Genomic DNA, 20,210 nt, shown 5'->3' on the forward strand with positions numbered 1-20,210 from the left:
GAAGTATCGGGACATATGGACAATCTGCTTAAAACATGGGATCAGGATTTGGGACTAAAAATCTCTATAGAAACGTGGAATGACATTTGGGAAAACGCCAGAAGAATCACCATCTGCAACAGAACTCAAGCTATCCAGCTGAAGATACTTCATAGGGCCCATATAGCACCAGATTGATTGGCAAAATTTAAGGCAGGAGCATCTCCAATGTGTCCCAAATGTAAAATAGAGGTGGGCACTCTTGCACATTTCCTATGGACCTGTCATAAGATCTGTAGACACTGGACTAAAGTAGCAAGTATCCTGACAGAAATTTTAGGAACGGAAGTTAAAGTGGACCCTGTATCTCTCCTTTTGGGCTTTTCGAACTTACATTCCCTGGATATGCACGGGAAGGGATTATTTTCTATTCTCTCTTTCTGTGCAAGGAAAAATATTTTGGTAAACTGGGTGGCTGAGGGCCCCCCTGGACTTTCAAATTGGCACAGATTAATTATGGAGTGTATTCCCCTTGACTTCCTTACAAATACGGTGCACCGAAAGACCGAATTATTTCATAAAAATATGGCAGCCCTTCTTGAATTATATAAATACAGATATTTCGGCTATCCTAACAAGGGCTTTTATTTAATTGAGATTGCGAACCTGGCTGGTCCGGGGCCCCTTGGGAGAGGAATCCCGCACAAATACGGGTTTTGTTACATTTGATATTAACACATTCCGAGCATGTATCTCACTAACCAATTTCTGTGTTATCCATTGGGTTTTTTTTCTTTTTTTTTCTCTTATTTGAATAATGTAAGAGACTTAATTATACACTCTGGTTAGTTGTAGGTTAGATTAGTAGTTAGTTGCGTTTTTTTTTCCTCGGTATTTTTCTTTTGTTAAATTTTGGTTATTATTTATTTAAGATTTAATTGTATGTCAATGTTTGTACTTGAGAGTTTTTTTTATTTTTTGTAAACTTGTCAAAATGTTAAATTTCCAATAAAAGTATCTATTAAAAAAAAATAAAGGTATGTTACCATCCCTTTTTAAACCTGAATCTCTGAAACGGTGTTCATCTTTTACCAACTTTTAAAGCATTTGATTTACAAAGAAATGGAATATAGTATTTATGGGTCAGTTTTATTTTTGTTAGGCATATCCTGACTGAATCTTTCAAGGACTCATTCTCATTAGGCTTTTCTGTGAGAAGATAGCTAATAAATCCAGCAGATACCAAACCTCCAATAAAAGAGCATTCTTTAAGTCACCCACTTTCAATTATAAAGAATTGGCTATGGAAAATCTTCATCAATAACTGTCAAAACAAAACCTGTTGTAACATAATATGCACAATTAGACAAGTAGAAAATGCTTTTTACACATTAACTATCTTCTACTAAGGAATAATACACAGTTAGAAAGTGACTTTGTAATCTTTTATCTTTTCAACTTGCACAGCTTGCACTTGGCATTTTATTGCTTGGGTCACACAAACCAAAATATCTTTAACATTGTGAATAATATAAAGCAACTATTTTTGCCATAGTTGATATAAAGCTAAAACCCTTAGAAAGCATGATGTTAACTTGATGAGTTGCCTTTTCTTCAGGTAATTTAAAATGGCTTCTGCAACAGTTTGTCGACTATTGTCATTATACTCTCTCAAAACATGAAGTGCACCAACTGTGATGTGATGTAAATCTGCTCAGATAATATTTAGTGCACTGCATCAAGTAACTGATTTGCACTTGTGCTTTCTCACTAGAATTCTGCTAATAACAGACATAAAGAACAGAATAATATCTGCTAGTGATTACTGTCTGCTGTTGCCACACTGTTCTTTATGTTCATTAACAATAGCCCTGCATATAATTGCAACAAAGGTACATGAATACAACTACCATCTTGTCAAACTGATGTCTTTTCACTTCATTGAAGTGTACATTTGGCTATAATTGGGGGAGCCTCATATACCAATAGATCATTTACTCAATGCACCTGTCAAGAAAAGACCTGTGCTTTATTGGTTATATGTTCAGTTTTAGCAAAACATTTTGCTGCTCAAAGGCTCCAAGATGTTCTACCTGGCTGACTACATTTACTAAATTTTAATCAACAACAGTAGATCTCCTGTGTCATTGCTCACAGTGGCTCAAAGGATACAATATTTTATAATGACAGAAGCATTGTACCATGTAACATACAATATATTAAATTCAGTTCATTGCCTGTGGCATTACTCACTGGCAAAGGAACTGATACATCTCTTCCAGTAACGGCAGTTATTTCTCACTGTCTAATTCTTATTTGGTTGCTTTCTTGGTCTTTGTTCTGCATCATTTTTTTCTCCCTCTCTTGCAATCATTTTTCATTGTGGCCTGTATCATTCCATTATCCATTATTTCTGTCTCACTCTTTATACAAGCCCTATTCTCTCGGCTTTCTTTAATTTATCCAATATCTGTGCAGTTCTCCAATTACTTCAATTGTTAATGTCATCAAAAAAGAATCGCCACCAGGACAGAACCCCACTGGTCCTCACCTACCACCCCACCAACCTTCAGATACATCGTATTGTCCTTCGTCATTTCCGCCAGTTCCAAACAGACCCCACCACCAAGGATACATTTCCCTTCCCTCCCCTTTCAGCGTTCCGGAAAGACCACTCCCTCCACGACTCCCTCGTCAGGTCCACACCCCCCACCAACCCAACCTCCACTCCCGGCACCTTCCCCTGCAACTGCAAGAAATGCAAAACTTGCACCCAACCTCTCCCCTAACTTCCCTCCAAGGCCTCAAGGGATCCTTCCATATCCATCACAAATTCACCTGCACCTCCACACACATCATTTACTGCATCCACTGTACCCAATGTGGCCTCATCTACATTGGGGAGACAGGTCACCTACTTGCGGAACATTTCAGAAAACACCTCTGGGACACCCGCACCAACCAACCCAACCGCCTCCTGGCTGAACAGTTTAACTCCCCCTCCCACTCCACCAAGGACATGCAGGTCCTTGGACTCCTCCATCGCCGGACCATGGCAACACGACGCCTGGAGGAAGAGCGCCTCATCTTCCGCCTAGGAACCCTCCAACCACAAGGGATGAATGCAGATTTCTCCAGCTTCCTCATTTCCCCTCCCCCCACCTTATCTCAGTCCTAACCCTCAGACTCAGCACTGCCTTCTTGACCTGCAATCTTCTTTCCAACCTCTCCGCCCCCACCCCCTCTCCGGCCTATCATCCTCACCTTAACCTCCTTTCACCTTTTATCTTAGCCTGCTTGGCACACCCTCCTCATTCCTGAAGAAGGGCTTATGCCCAAAACATCGATTCTCCTGCTCCTTGGATGCTGCCTGACCTGCTGCACTTTTCCAGCAACACATTTTTCAGCTCTGATCTCCAGCATCTGCAGTCCTCACTTTCGCCCAAAAAAGAAATATTGCAAATATTAAGATTTGGGGCACATAGGTTACTGGTAGAGGTAGAAAGTCAGCTCAGTGGTTTTTGATTTTCCGGATTCCGATGTTGAGATGATTCTTTTGTCCAGGTATTTTTTATTTCTGAATTGTTCCACTGGTTTACAAGAAGTATTGAGTAACTGATTCATTTGGGTAACATCTCTGATTTATCAATTTAAATGTTACCACTGAGAGGAACTGCTATTGGTAAAGGTAACTGGTTTTCATCAGAATTAAAATAGATTAAAATTTTTGACTGCAGAGAACAGGCAGCTTCTGGGCTGGGAGAAGGTTAGCACTCTTTATTTCTCCTTTCTCACTTTGTCTCGGTCACTTCATTCCCCTCTCTCACTTTGTCTCGGTCACTTCTTTCCCCACTTGCACGGTTTCTCTGTCACTTCATTCCAGCTCTGAGCTGCTCAGTCCCCAAGAATCAGTCACACATTTGTTGGCAAGTATTTGATAATTGTCACTGGTCCGCAGACCAATCAATTTCTTGCGACCAAAACCTGCATTCGTTCACATCTTCAGCACCAGATCATTTGCAATCTGACCTTGAATTGTTGCTTGCTGTATGTTTATAATACCAAGGATTTCAAGTCACTTGCTTTCAAAGCTGCAGCTATTCTTTCAAACACAGGCTTTTAAAACAGTTCTTTCTCATTTCAGTCACTAGTTTTAAAAACACAAAAGTAAAAAGACATGGTCCTTACAGATCACAGCTGATGTTATTACTGGACAAGTTAGATCCCTGATTGAAATCAGCTTTATAGTTTTTTATGAACTCAACATGATGATGCTGCACTGAAATATTAATATGCAATGCTGCAGATATGGTTTTAAAATTAAAACAGATGTTTATGACATAAAAAATGAAGATAAACTAAAACAAATCCATCAAATTAAGTCTTTATATTTCTCTTTGTCTCCCTTGGCCAGGTTTTATTTTTCCATTTCTAACTGTATCTGAGCTAATTCCAGCTGGGAAATCCCATTTTCATCTCTCCCTTCTTTCAAATCTAAATTTTGGATAATCACTCAAAGTATCGCCTCCTTTAAAGACTCTGCTTTTACACCTATCTTCAATTTATCTGCTAACTCTCACAGTTTGGCTGCAGTCTAAGATTCAAATAATCCAGTGTCTATTCTTGCATTTCCAAAAGTTCAGAACAACATTCAAAATCTGCGGAATAAACTTCACCTCTATGTCCGGAACATCCATATGCCCAATATTTTGAAAGAAGGAAACAGAAGCCTCTTTAATCCACTTGGTTCAAATATTGGAAGAGACCCTATTTGTTATGGTCCCAGCTGATGTAACCACTGGACAAGTCAGATACCTGATTGAAATCTGGGTTGATAGATCATAATTTTTTTTTTATTTAGCAAGGCAGTCTTCTGCTGAAATATCAGCTTGTAATGCTGTAGATTTTGTTTCAAATGCAACAGGAGTTTTAGTTTAGTTCATGGTATGTGAGTGTTGCCAGCTGGGTCAGCATTTACTTGGTTGCCCTTAAGGTGATTATGAACTTACCTTGTTGAACCAATGCAGTCCATTTGTTGTAGGATCTGCTGTACCAGCTCAATCTTCAGTAAGCTAAAGCAGTGAGTGTTTGACAACAAAGACCTTCACAAGTGAACAGAGTACCTGGTAAACATATTAGTTGTTGTCACCACAGTCCTATTTGGTAGTGATACCTGTACTGTCTCAGCAACACATAGTAATGTTACTAAATTTCCACTAGCAATGCCTCTCAAGCATCCTCCAGATTCAATGTATAGAGTATTGAGCAAACACTAGTTTCTTTCTTGAAGTCACTTCCACAAGTATACAGTCAAAACTCTGAAAGCATCAACATTGATTGGCTGGATACCATGCACAGATACTATCACAATCTTTTGGTCTTGTTCTCAGAAATTTCCAATAACAGCATTCCAGGGAAGAACAGTAAAAACATTTCAAATGCAATAAAGCTTTCTGTGAAGGCATTAATCATTGGGAGAAGCTTGTTACTAGTCACTCAGATTAACAACAATTTCTCCATCAAATGGCATCATGTTTAGAGGTCCAAATTCTTAATGACAAGGCACAGCGATAGCAAAGACAGGAAGAAATGAAAGTGAATACTGCACTCAAGATCCTGCTACATCATGGAATGCTATGCCCCATATGCCCAAAGATATGTGGGACGAGACTCAGTCAAATAAAGACCCATGAGAGAACCTCCCAACTCTGAGTCAGCATCATCCTCAAATCGAGGGACAACAGACAATGTTATACGCATTCCTAATTTCATCCTCTTCAGGCATTAAATATCATGACATTGAGTGATGGCAGTACTCAGCACAAACTCTCACAATGCATTATACTTGATTACAATTATATTATGTAGCAAAAGTACTCAATGCACTAACCCACATGTTTAGAATCCTTGCTCTATTATATTACAATGGGAAGTATTCTGTGGATCATCGACATTAATTGATTTAATCTGCTTATTCTGTACTCCATCACCCCACTGCTTGCCCACAGTTTAGGATAGCAGATGCTAAGGTTGGTTCCCCTGGGCAGCCTGGTTGCTTCAGATGTAATTTTTAAGACTCACAACATCCTACTAATGTTTCCATATGTTGGAATTGCATAAATACAGATTACAAAAGCATAACCTATTAGAAGAAAAAAGAACGATCTTGCATTTAGCCCCTTTTATGACCTCACAGCTCTTCACTGCCAACAAACACTGTTTGAATTGTAGTCACTAGATTCCAAGCCAGAACACAAAAATGACATGTAGCAAAGCTCGACATTGGTAATAAATAGCCTCAATAACCCAAATGCATAGAAGGATGTGAAGTGCTTATAGTTGAAAACCTTTAAATAAAAGACAACTGCTTCCTTACTTTCCAAGAAAAGAAGATACCAAAGCAATCAGCTTAACCTAGGCATGGGCAAACAAAAAGGCAAACCAACCAAGTTTACACGGCAAAATTCTCTTAACCAACATCAAGGAAACGGTGTCATAAGTTGTCCCATAAAGTAACCAGGCAATATTGTGACAAAGGAGAAAGTGAGGACTGCAGATGCTGGAGATCAGAGTCAAAAAATGTGGTGCTGGAAAAGGACAGCAGGTCAAGCAGCATCCGAGAAGCAGGAGAGTCGATGTTTCGAGCATAAGTTCTTCATCACCCACATTCCTGATGAAGGGCTTATGCTCAAAACTTCGACTCTCCTGCTCCTCGGATGCTGCCTGACCTGCTGTGTTTTTCCACACCACACCTTTTGAATAGTGTGACAAAGTCAATCTCAGAGATCCATGCTTTTCAGACAATGTTACGGATTCCTCCATTACCATTCCTGTATGGTCCTGTTCCAGCGGTAAGATAGATCCATTAGTGATAGCAACACAATGTTATAATGTAAGCTGAGGAAAACTCGTCCAAGTTGAGGGAAGAGAAAAGAAAAGATGTTCAATGCTGAGTATATTATTGGGAAAATAATGCTTATATTCTGTCACTGAGATTTGCAAATCAGTCTTGTGCCCTCCTCACCCAACAGTGCTTTTTATGCTTATTCATTCAAGTGCAGGAATGTTGGCTGAGCCAGCATTTAATGCACATCTCTTAATGTCCTTTAGATGGAGTGGCGACTGCACTTTTGAACCACTGCATTCCATTTGCAGTCAGTTCATCAAGAATGTTATTCGAAAAGGAGTTCTTGAATTTCGACCCAGTGAAGCTGACAGAACAGCAATATATTTCCAAGTTAAGTTGGTGAGTGGCTTAGAGAAGAACTTATACTGGGAGTGTTCCCATGTGTCTGTTCCTCTTGTAACTCTAAATGGTAACAGTCATATGTTTGGACAGAGCTGTCTGAGGAGGCATATTTCTGCAGTGCATTTTACAAATGATACACCTTTTGAGGCTAAGGGTTGGTGAAGGCAGTGAATGTTTGTGGGTGTGGGGTCAACAAGCTGGTTGATTTGCCCTGGCTGATATCAAGATTCTTGGGTGCTGCAGGAGCTGCACTTTATCAAGGCAAGTGGGGAGTATTCCAAGATAATTCTGACTTGTGCCTTGTAGATGGTGGACAGACTTTGGGAAGTTAAGAGGTGAGTTACTTTCTACAGAATTCCTAGCCTTGGATTCCAGTTCAGTTTCTAGTTGATTGTAACCCCTCAGGATGGCGATAGTGTTGGTGGTGATACTATTAAATATCAAGGAGTGATGGTTAGGTTCTTTCTTTTTGGAGACGTCATTGTCCCATACTTGAATACAGCAGTTGAGAATAGACTTGTGGGGCAGTGATTGGTTAGATTGGATTCATCCTACTTTTTGGGGACAGGGCATAGTGGACAACTTTCCACATTGTTAGTTACATGCCAGTATTTTGTTACACCAAAACAAATTTGGTGGGCATGTGATTGGTTCTGGAGCTCAATTTTTAGTATTAACGCTAGGATATTATAAGGACTGATGGGCATTGTTGGATGTGATGTGTTCAGTCATTGCTTGTAGACCAAATCACATTGCCTAAACTCTTCTGTTGGGGAACCCCAAGATGAGGCGGAGATGATTCATCGACTCAGCACTTAGAGTCATAGAGATGTACAGCACAGAAACAGACCCAACTTATCCATGCTAACCAGACATCTCAACCCAATCTAGTCCCACCTGCCAGCACCTGGCCCATATCCCTCCAAACCCTTCCTATTCATGTACTCATCCAAATGCCTCTTAAATGTTGCAATTGTACCAGCCTCCACCACATCCTCTGGCAGCTCATGCCATACACGTACCACCCTCTGCGTGAAAAAGTTGCCCTTAGGTCTCTTTTATATCTTTCCCCTCACTCTAAACCTATGCTCTCCAGTTCTGTACTCCCCACCCCAGGGAAAAAACTTTGTCTATTTATCCTATCCATGCCCCTCATGATTTTATAAACATCTAAGGTCACCCCTCAGCCTCCAACGCTCCAGGGAAAACAGCCCCAGCTTATTCTACCTCTCCCTATAGCTCAAATCCTCCAACCCTGGCAACATCCTTATAAATCTTTTCTGAACCCTTTCAAGTTTTGCAACATCCTTCCAATAGGAAGGAGACCAGAATTGCATGCAATATTCCAAAAGTGGCCTAACCAATGTCCTGTACAGCCACAACATGACCTCCCAACTCCTATACTCAATACTCTGACCAATAAAGGAAAGTATACCAAACGCCTTCTTCACTATCCTACTGTGATTCTATTTAGGAGCTATGAACCTGCACTTCAAGGTCTCTTCTGCAAATACTTCAGCCTCAATTCTGCACTGTAATGTTTGACTTCTCCATCATTGCTAACCTAACTGGTGTTGGCTTAGATGATGATGCCCACATTTAATAAAAGAATTTAAACAACAACAACTATTGCAATCTTCCACTGTCATCAGTTTAAAAAATCTATAATTACAATTAAGTAATTTAAACTTAAGCACACTCTTATTTTTGACACAATAAATTCATGCAGGTAATTGAAAATCATCATCTTTATCCAAAAGTCTGAGAGGAAATGCAACTAACAAAGGTTAAGGAAGGTATTTTGGGAGTAACATTAAGCCAAAGAAATTTTGTATTCTGTAACTTGCATTTATCAAATTAATCAAACTTCTTGTATTAATCTCCTGTCAAACATGGAGCATCAAATAAGTAGTGAACACCCATTTGAGTTGTAATTGAAGAAACAACAATCAATCAGTGACTGAAATAGAAAGACTGAGTTATAATCCAAAACTGTATAAGCCTGTTTACAGTTATTAATTAACCGAGAGCTTTAGTTTTTGTAAAAGCTGAAGTATAATAGTAATGCATCTTCCTGATCTTGATTAGCCTTCAGAAAGGACAATATGACCTTACAGAAAACTGAAGTAATTGAAAATCAGTTGAAATTATACAAATAGAAAATCGTCCAAAGTCTAAGGAAATTGCTATAAACCAGCTCCATTTAGTTGTTTTAATCAACCTGCTTGGACATGCTATGACACACTTCTGAGGGACACTACCACTGTACCAAAAGAGGTAAAGACCTACACTGTATTCTTGCCTTGAATACTGAATAGAGGTGGCTGTAGTAACTGAGATCGAATCAAATTGACTTGAGTAACAGATTTGACTGGTTAATATTTGTTGAAATGAGGTTGTAGCAATTTAGCAATTAAATGCCAAAGTTACTGTAGGCTATCTTTCTAGGTAGATATTAAAGTCTCCCAAGGCAGAATTCTAAAAGAATCGCTGTCAATGTGGATGTTCTAGTGTTTTACGGTTCTATGAGCTGATCATCTGGGTAGAATCGTAAAGATCTATCCTGCGTTTAAATAAATACTTTTTTTCCTGAATACTCTCACTTTAAGTAACATCTTGTGTCCTACCTAAACTGAAGGTTTTATCATATTTGAACTATTTATTAAATCATTTCCAAAGTGTGAGTGGATTGGATTGATTGTAATTAAGTTGCAGGAAGCAAACTCAAAGAAATTAAAACTCAGATTACAACTGTGATCAAAGGCAGAATAATTGAACACAATGTTTTTTGCTAAGATTCGCATTGGATTGGGAGCTAGGAATTGTTGGGCTCTCCCCCTGCTTCCAACTCACTGCAGCACTTTGGAGACTCTTTAGCCTATCTCCACTATTAAGCTTACATTGGGAACAATGCCACTCGCTTACAAGCAGAGTCAGCCTCCTAACTGATTCCTAACCTTGTCCTTTGACTCTGTACTTGGTAATGGCATCAACTGGGGGAAACTAGAAAACACTTAAATAAAGTCTAGGGTTTAACTGGTCCAATCCTCATGCTCCATTGTAGTTCGGGATCTCCAGGCCACTGCCCATGACCCATGTTAAACTCTTGATTAGACTGTGAACTTTTTGATTTAGTTTTTGTGGTCAAGAAAACAACTTCCACCTGTTCTTTGTTAACAGTTAGAATCAATACTCAGGGGACTAACCAGTAATTTGGCAAAAGTCCTGACAAAGGGCTCAGATTCAAAAACGTCGATTCTCCTGCTCCTTGGATGCTGCCTAACCTGCTGTGCTTTTCCAGCACCACTCTAATCTAACCAGTAGTTTGGCCCATTATATGGGTCTTCTAGATCTAAGGGAATGTCAGATCAGATACTCATCAAGTGAGCCAAAAATGTATTGAGGTACCAATAGTTTAGATGCCTAAGGCCATCCAGATTCCTTTTAGTCAGGAGGAATTTGTTGTAGAAATGTGTTGACTGAACCGTCATTGCATAATTAAAAAATTTCTTAGATTTTATTTATAAATGTCAGAATGTATTTTATCAGTATGTAAAAGTATTTATCCTTACATTGAGAATTTAACAAACCTGACAGAAGGTATGGAGGCAGGGTCATTGAATATTTTAAAAATAGAGGCTGATTGATTCTTGCTAGACAGAAAAATCAAGGGTTATTGGGAACACAAAACAGATAAGATAAGGTCTTCTTGAAAAGCAGAACATTCTCAAGCAATTGAAAGGTCCTCCTTCTGCCCTTATTTTGGGTCTTTGTATGTTCCATAATAAGTAACAAAACTGCATACTACACCAACCAAACACCCTCACTTGCCACAGTTGTAATCCCCTTCTCCTTTGCATTGAGCCACTAACTCGGTTTCCATGCTTTGAATTTGAATTTCCGTTTCCCAGAACGCTGGTGCGAGCATTAACAAATAGCCAGGCAGCTGTATGCATTTCCTCAAGTCAACGTCTTAATGCACTGCCTCCAGCTGTTCACAATTGTGATTTTTAATTAGTAGAAGATCATTTGTAAATAGGCTTTCCCTGCCATATTCCCCGCATCCTCCACACTCCTCGCTGAAAAAATACATTTAGATCTTCTTTATCGTTGCTTTAAAACCTGTCTGAAAACATTTGCAGGCAGTCAGCATTTACAAATAATAAAGTGTGTGTAAACATGGCAGTGTGGCTGTTTTTGAAGCACCTTTAGCAGAGGCACAGTTACAGCTGTCAGGATAGTGCAGTTTATAGGTTATAGTCTGTCCACATCTTGTAGATTTCAGTTTAAGAAATGCAATTAGGTGCAAAGGGCTCAAATCAAGAAGATTGTCTCATGAAGCAGCTCAAGTGTAAGTCACGGAGCACTCTACCTAGTAATTTAAATGACTGACCATTCAATTTATGAGCATTCCAAGCAATAAAATCCAGACTGAACTTCATAACAGCACATTTTATGTGACAAAGATGACAATTACAGTCTATCGTTACTGCAGTCGCTCTTTGGTCTGAAAGAAGCTGACAGTATTAATTATATGCAGTTGTCATTCATCAGACTTAACTTGGCAGCCAGCTGAGTCTTTATTCCTATCACCACTTTGACGATTACATTTAGAATTTTTTAATACACTGAACCAAAGATAATTAGGATAGAAGTGAACATAACTTTCCTTTTATCTTATGCAGAGTAATTTATCCCAGTGTCTGCATCGAGTAGTGACGGAATATTACCTGAGTCAAAGCTTTTTTTTCCATCTTGAACGCATAATATAAGGGCGTAGCAGTAGTGCCTAAGAGACAGGTAAACTCAAATACATACATGCAGTTTTAAAGTAATGTAATTTCATATCTAATGTATTAATTTGAAAGAGCATCCATCACTGTGTGACAAATACGAGAAACATTTGTGCACAGCAAGATCCCATAAAAGGTTGATGTAACCTCGTCTCTGTTTTTAAATGTTGCCAGAGGAGTATAATTCAGAAACGCCAGTGAAACCTCCCTGTATATTTCATGGAATATTTAACATCTATCAACATAGGCCGGCAAGAGTCATGGATTAATGTCTTATTTGAAAAGTAATACTTCCTGCAGTACAATCCTCTTTCCACGCTGTACTGAAATGCCAAAGGACTACAATTTGAATTCACATTTTATGATTCAAACGTTGAGAATAGTATCAATCTATTTTCAATTATATGTTACACTCGCACTACTTCCCACATTATACTTCTAAAACCTATCCATTTTTCCATCTGAGGACTGAATAGCTATAATAGCAGTCAAAGAAAATGCTGTTAATTGCACATCTTCTGATCTAGTCTACTTTTTACATATATATTGTCTTCGAATTACTGGCCTCATGTTAATTTCTCATTTTCTCAAATTCATTTTATCTATTTTGCTTCTCTGGCAATTTTTGTTTCATCTTTGCTTGACCCTTTTAGATTCTTCTCTCCAATTGCTTCCCATTTCTTATTTTTCTCTCCGTTTCATCCTTGACTTATTTTCCCCATCTCACTTCTTTCACCAATTAGATATATCAGTCCCAGGGAATCCTTTTCCAAGGGAAGAATGGATGAAGGTAGGGGATAATGTGATACATGAGAGGATTTAGGGGTGGGGTTGATTGCAGAAATTGGTTGAGCTGGAAAAGAGGCCAACGTTTTGGGTAGTACCTATGAAGAATCGTAGGACATGAGGGGATGCTGCAGTATGGGCAACAGTATCATGGAAGAGGCATAGAAACCAGAAGGAGGAAGCCATTCAGCCCCTCGAGCCTGCTCTCCCAGTCAATATGACCATAGCTGATTCTGTCTGACTGCTATATTCCTACTTTCTCACCATAACCCTCGGTGCCTTTGCAATCTGAAAATGTATCTCTTTCCTAAATATATTTATTGACTCGGCATCCGCAGTGTTCTGAGGTAGAGAATTACCCAGCTTCACTACCATTATTTTTTCATCTCAGTCCTAAATGGTTTACCCCTTATTCTAAGAGCAGTTCTAGTCTCCCCAATCAGAGGAAACATTCTTCCTGCATCTTATCTGTCCAGCCCTGTATGAATTGTATATTTCAATCAAAGTTAAAAAAATCACACAACACCAGGTTATAGTCCAACAGGTTTAATTGGAAGCACTAGCTTTCGGAGCGCTGCTCCTTCATCAGGTGGTTGTGGAGTACACAATTGTAAGACACAGAATTTATAGCAAAAGTTTATAGTGTGATCTAACTGAAATTTTATATTAAAAAAACCTTGATTGTTTGTTGAGTCTTTCATCTGTTAGAATGACCATGATAGTTTCACTTCTTTCATATGTAAATCACAAAATCTTTGTTTAAAAGTTACATTTTCAGGTTAACTGTAACAATTGGTGTTAGCTAAACAATATGTTGAAGGTGGATCAGTGGTGCTGGAAGAGCACAGCAGTTCAGGCAGCATCCAATGAGCAGCGAAATTGACGTTTCAGGCAAAAGCCCTTCATCAGGAATAAAGGCAGTGAGCCTGAAGCGTGAAGAGATAAGCTAGGGGAGGGTGGGGGAGGAGATGAAGGTGATAGGTCAGGGAGGAGAGGATGGAGTGGATAGGTGGAAAAGGAGTTAGGCAGGTCGGACAAGTCCGGACAAGTCATGGGGACAGTGCTGAGCTGGAAGTTTGAAACTAGGATGAGGTGGGGGAAGGGGAAATGAGGAAACTGTTGAAGTCCACATTGATGCCCTGGGGTTGAAGTGTTCCGAGGCAGAAGATGAGGCGTTCTTCCTCCAGGCATCTGGTGGTGAGGGAGCGGCGGTGAAGGAGGCCCAGGACCTCCATGTCCTCGGCAGAGTGGGAGGGGGAGTTGAAATGTTGGGCCACGGGGCGGTGTGGTTGATTGGTGCTGGTGTCTCGGAGATGTTCCCTAAAGCGCTCTGCTAGGAGGTGCCCAGTCTCCCCAATGTAGAGGAGACTGCATCAGGAGCAACGGATACAATAAATGATATTGGTGGATGTGCAGGTAATCCTTTGATGGATGTGAAAGGCTCCTTTAGGGCCTTGGATAGAGGTGAGGGAGGAGTTGTGCACACAGGTTTTACAGTTCCTGCGGTGGCAGGGGAAATTGCCAGGATGGGAGAGTGGGTTGTAGGGGGGCATGGACCTGACCAGGTAGTCACGGAGGGAACTATGTTGAAGGTGTTAGCCCCCGTGTTCTCTATCTGTGCCATAATGTTTAGACTGATTCTAATCTAAAAAGTGAGTTAACAGAGTCTTACATGAATTCGTGCAGTTTTTGAGCAAAGAACAATGTAATTCTGCAAGTACAAATTCACCCCACAAACGTATATGTATATGTGTGCATGTGGGTTTTTTTGTGTATGTGTTTGTCTGTCTGGGGTGGGGGGTTGTGACTGTGAGAGAGCGTGTATGTGTGTGTGCATGTGAGTGTAGAGTTTCTAAGTCTGTGAGGGGGTGCATGTGTGAATGTGGGAGTGTGTGTGTCTGTAGGAGTGTGTGTGTGTCTGGGGTGGGGGTTTGTGAGTGTTTGTGAGAGAGAGTGTATATGTGTGTGTGTGAGTGTAGAGCGGTCTAAGTCTGTGAGGGGCTGCATGTGTGAGTGTGGGAGTGTGTGTCTGTAGGGGTGTGTGTGAGTGTCTGTGTCCATATCTGTGTGTATATGTGTGTATAAGAGTGTCTGTGTGTGTGTGTGTAAAGTGCAATGGTGGTCACTTGTAGTGTGACATGAACCCAAGGTCCTGGTTGAGGCCCTCCCCATGAGTACAGAACTTAGCTAACAGCCTCTGTTTAGCCACTTTTCGCTGCTGCCTGTCCCAAAGGCCAGCTTGGGTGATGGTCACCCGAAGGTCCAATGTTGAATGTCATGGACCACTGAAGTGTTCCCCAACTGGGAGGGAACACTCCTGTCTGTTGATTGTTGTGCGGTCCATCTTCTGTAGTTACACGGGCACCACTCCCCACCTCTTCCTTCACTACATTGATGACTGCTCCCGCGAGGAGGTTGAGCAATTCATCAACTTCACCAACACATTCCACCCTGACCTTAAATTTACCTGGACCATCTCTGACACCTCCCTCCCCTTCCCGGACCTCTCCATCTCCATTAATGACGACCGACTTGACACCGACATTTTTTACAAACCCACCGACTCCCACAGCTATCTGGATTACACCTCTTCCCACCCTACCTCCTGCAAAAATGCTATCTTGTATTCCCAATTCCACCGCTTCCACCATATCTGCTCCCAGGAGGACCAGTTCCACCACAGAACACACCAGATAGCCTCCTTCTTTAGAGACCGCAATTTCCCTTCTCACATGGTTAAAGATGCCCTCCAGCGCATCTCATCCACATCCCACACCTCCGCCCTCAGACCCCACCCCTCCAACCGTAACAAGGACAGAACCCCCCTGGTGCTCACCTTCCACCCTACCAACCTTCGTATAAACCAAATCATCTGACGACATTTCTTCCACCTCCAAACGGACCCCACCACCAGGGATATATTTACCTCCCCACCCCTTTCCGCCTTCCGCAAAGACCATTCCTCCATGACTACCTGGTCGGGTCCACGCCCCCCAACAACCCATCCTACCATCCTGGCACCTTCCCCTGCCACCGCAGGAACTGTAAAACCTGCACCCACACCTTCTCCCTCACCTCCATCCAAGGCCTCAAAGGAGCCTTCCACATCCATCAAAGTTTTACCTGCACATCCACCAATATCATTTATTGTATCTGTTGCTCCCGATGTGGTCCACTCTACATTGGGGAGACTGAACGCCTCCTAGCAGAGCGCTTTAATGAACATCTCTGGGATACCCGCACCAATCAACCATACCACCCTGTGGCCAAACATTTCAATTCCCCATCCCACTCAGCCGAGGACATGGAGGTCCTGGGCCTCCTTCACCGCCGCTCCCTCACCACCAGCCGCCTGGAGGAAGAATGCCTCATCTTCCGCCTCAGAACACTTCAACCCTAGGGCATCAATGTGGACTTCACCAGTTTCCTCATTTTCCCTTCCCCTACCTCACCCCAGTTCCAAACTTCCAGCTCAGCACTGTCCCCATGACTTGTCCTACCTGCCTATCTTCCTTTCCACCTATCCACTCCACCCTCCTCTCTAACCTATCATCTCCATCCCTACCCCCTTCACCTATTGTACTCTATGCTACTTTCTCCCCACCCCCACCCTTCTCTCATTTATCTCTCCACTCTGCAGGCACTCTGCCTGTATTCTTGATGAAGGGCTTTTGCCCGAAACGTCAATTTTCCTGCTCCTCGGATGCTGCCTGACCTGCTGTGTTTTTCCAGTACCACTCTAATCTAGAATCTGGTTTCCAGCATCTGCAGTGCTTGTTTTTACCTACCTGATTGCTGTGCGGTGCCCGTTCATCTATTGCCGTAGCCTTTGCTCGGTTTCCCCAATAGCATGATATGATCTTCTTGCAAACACTTTTGCCATAATTTAGGTTAAGTGGTATAGGGCTTCACTATTTGTAGAAAAAACTTTCATAGTTTCATGTGAACACAAACATATATGCGTTATACTTTTCTTCAGCAATTTAGTTCAGTTTGTAATCCTTCAGAAAATGAGGAAATAGATGAAGGTCAATGTGTACAGTGAAATTGAAAACAAGTTCTATTTAAATGCATATATAGTGCCCAAAACTGAACATGGTGCAAGACCATAATAAACTAGAGATTCAAAATTTGTCAAAAACTGCAACTTCTTAACTCAAGTGGTTTGCTGAATAATCCAAATGATGAAGATTAGCTTATAGTCTTGAAGTTTGACAAAACTTTTTTTTAAATATCCCCCTTCATGGTGTTGGCCCACTGTTGTTTGGGGTCTAATGCTACTTTGGACTCTGCTTCCTCTACCTAACCATGCACACTGCCATCATCATTACATCATAAAAGACCATAAAAATAAGAACAGAAGTAGGCCATTCAGCCCTTCAAGCCTGCTCTGAAATTCTTTATGTCCACTTTCCTGCTCTTCCCCATAACCCTCAATTCCCATACTGATCAAGAGTCTATCTATCTCAGCCTTAAGTATACTAAAAAAAAATTGCCCCACAGCTCTCTAAGAGAAGAAACTTCTCCTCATCTCAGTCTTAAATTGTAGCCCCTTTATTCTGAGAGTGTGTCCTCTGCTCCTAGACTCTCCCATGAGGGGAAACACCTTCTTCCCATTTACCCCTTAAGAATCCGATATGTTTCAATGAGATCACTTCTCATTCTTCACTCCAGTGAGTAGAGTCCTAACCTGTTTAACCTTAAAACAATTCTGCCATATCAGGGATTGTCCTGCTTTCTCTGAACTGCCTCCAATAAATTGATGCCTTTCCTTATATAAAGGGACCAAAACTGCTTACGCTATTCCAGATGTGGTCTCACCATCACCTTGCACAGCTGCTGTAAGACTTCCCCACTCTTATACTCAAACTCCCTTGAAATAAGGACCAACATTTCATTAGCCTTCCTGATTATGTGCTACACTTGTGTGCTAGCTTTGTGTATTTCATATATACATACTTCCAAATCACTGTTGTTGCAGCTCTCTGCAGTTTTTTCTCCATTTAAATAATGCTCTGTTCTTTTGTTGTCTTTTCCAAAATGAACAACTTCACATTTTCCCACATAAACCGCCTTTGCCTACTCTTTGCCACTCACTTAACAATATCTCTCTGCAAATTGTTTGCATTATTTCTGCAACCTGTATTTTCAACTATTGTTGTGTCACTACAAATTACATTATACTCTGCACACTTACTACTGAATTGAAACGTTTGATTATTAACATTAAGCAGTAATGTTCCCTCCCTGATGGTCCATTAGTGCCTGATCTCTGAATCCTACTCATTTTTCATAACACAACTAAGAGTATTAACTCACAAAAATTGAGCTGGTGTCAATTTAAGCACTCTGAATTATATTCTTAGGTAGTCTATTGCAGTTGAGGTCACTTTGGAAATGAGTTCTCAGTTGATTGAGAAGTCCAATGCATGTCGTACAGATTCTGACAGGAGTGAGAGGTGGCAGATTATTGTTGGGGAATGTGATGGGGGGGTATGTCAAATGGTCAGGCTGCCACATGTTCCTTTCCCTGTTGATGTTTCATGTCAGCTTGTCATTAACGCTGAGACCCAAATTGTACAGCTCCTTTCCAGATACTTTCCATCCACTTTGGTTGGTCTCAGGCCAGATTTTCCTGGATGTCAATGGGAATGCTGCACATTTCCGGGAAGGTCTTGAGGGTGTACTTGAAGTGCTTTCTCTGCCCTCCTGGGCTTACTTGCCCTGTGAAGCTCCGATTAGAGTGCTTGCTCCAGCAGTCTCATGTCAGGAGTCCAGCCATTGGCCATATAGTGGAGATGGCCAAGCATTGCTGGGGATTGTTCTGTACATTAGCTCCATTCTGGCAGGGAGCTTGTCAAGGGTGAGGTGGAGCATTGCATCAAGGGAGGTCAAAAGCCAAATCAGTGCAGTTAATGCCTTTCTTGATCTTGGTCCTGAACCTGACTTGAGTCTGTGGTGGATACATTGCTTGGCATAATGGCTTCCATGTCATTATTGAGTGGTAGAGGATGGTGACAAAATTTTGGGATAGCTTAAACATAGGGAACACTCCATAATCCTTCAGAGTTGACAATATTGAAGCCCTTAGTGAGGTCAAAGATGGCGACATTGAAGGGTTGATGTGGTTCCTTGCATTTTTCTTGGAGCAGAGCCAAAAAGAAATCGTTAATACTGCTTTTCTGTAGTTATCATTTCAATCCAATTGATTAGCATAATCTTGGTATTTACATATGTCAATGGAGTACGGCTATTATGTCCTTAAGGGCCTGTTCAATTAAATGGCCTTCAACAATGTTACAGAATTAAGTCTGAAAGACAGGATCAATTTTGTCATAACATGTTCTAATTTCAAAATCAGATTGGCATTAGTCTTTCATTTAGTACTGAACTTATAAAGCACCTAACCTTAGATACAGACAATTGCTGAATTGTTGTATATGAAGTTACAATAGTGATTAAAATGACAATTGGATTCAAAAGAATGGATGTTGGTTGTGGGTGAGTAAGGAAATTTTGATGTCTTCATATGTACAATGTATGTGGTGGTAAGTAGCTAAATGCATCTTTTCATATACAAAAACATATTATACATTTTGCATTGAGTTGTACCACAGTCTTTTGGAACTTTAATACATAAGTTGACTGATCTCAATTTCAGTATGTTTGGAGTTATATTGCTTGCAATTGCATCATAGTTATGGGATTTGTCAAAATAAAACTTAACAAAAGCAAACAGAAACATTTTGTTATCACATGAAATTTTCCAAGCTTGAAATTAACGTGAAATAAAAGAAATATATGTTGACAACAGTTCTGAAGAAGGGTCACTGAACCCAAAACATTAACATTGATTTCTGTTCACAGATGTTGCCAGACCTGCTGAGCTTTTCCAGCAACTTTAGCTTTTGTTTCTGATTTACAGCATTCGCAGTTCTTGCAGCTTAAATTTATTTTGGCTTTCAAATTCCTTTTGCTTGGTGCTAAATTTCATGACTGGTTGCACATCAACTGATAATAAATTGGCCCACACAGTGATTATTTACCAGATCAGCAATCCAGAGTCCTGATCTATCAAGAGGAGTAGAAAGTTCAAATTCTCCCTTCAGCTATTGGAAAGTTGAATTTCAAACGATGAAATAAATGTGGATTAAAAAGCTAGCATCAGTTTAAAAAAAAGATCTAGCTCATAATTAATTTCTTAAATTCTCCTAAAGAGTGAAGTATCAAGCAATAAATTATTCCACAACGAACAGATCACATCAAAGTAGGAGAGAGGTGCTGGAAAAAAAACAATGAATGGAAGTAGGTGGACCCATGAGCAGACCCATCTCTGATAATGGGACAGCGCTTGAGAAGGGCAATTTTGAGCTGTCTACTTGAACCATTGCAATTCATGTGCT

Source organism: Chiloscyllium plagiosum, unplaced genomic scaffold, assembly GCF_037043375.1.
Source record: "Chiloscyllium plagiosum isolate Xiang-an unplaced genomic scaffold, Cpla_swu_hap1 HiC_scaffold_5, whole genome shotgun sequence".
NCBI classification, from domain to species: Eukaryota; Metazoa; Chordata; class Chondrichthyes; order Orectolobiformes; family Hemiscylliidae; genus Chiloscyllium; species Chiloscyllium plagiosum.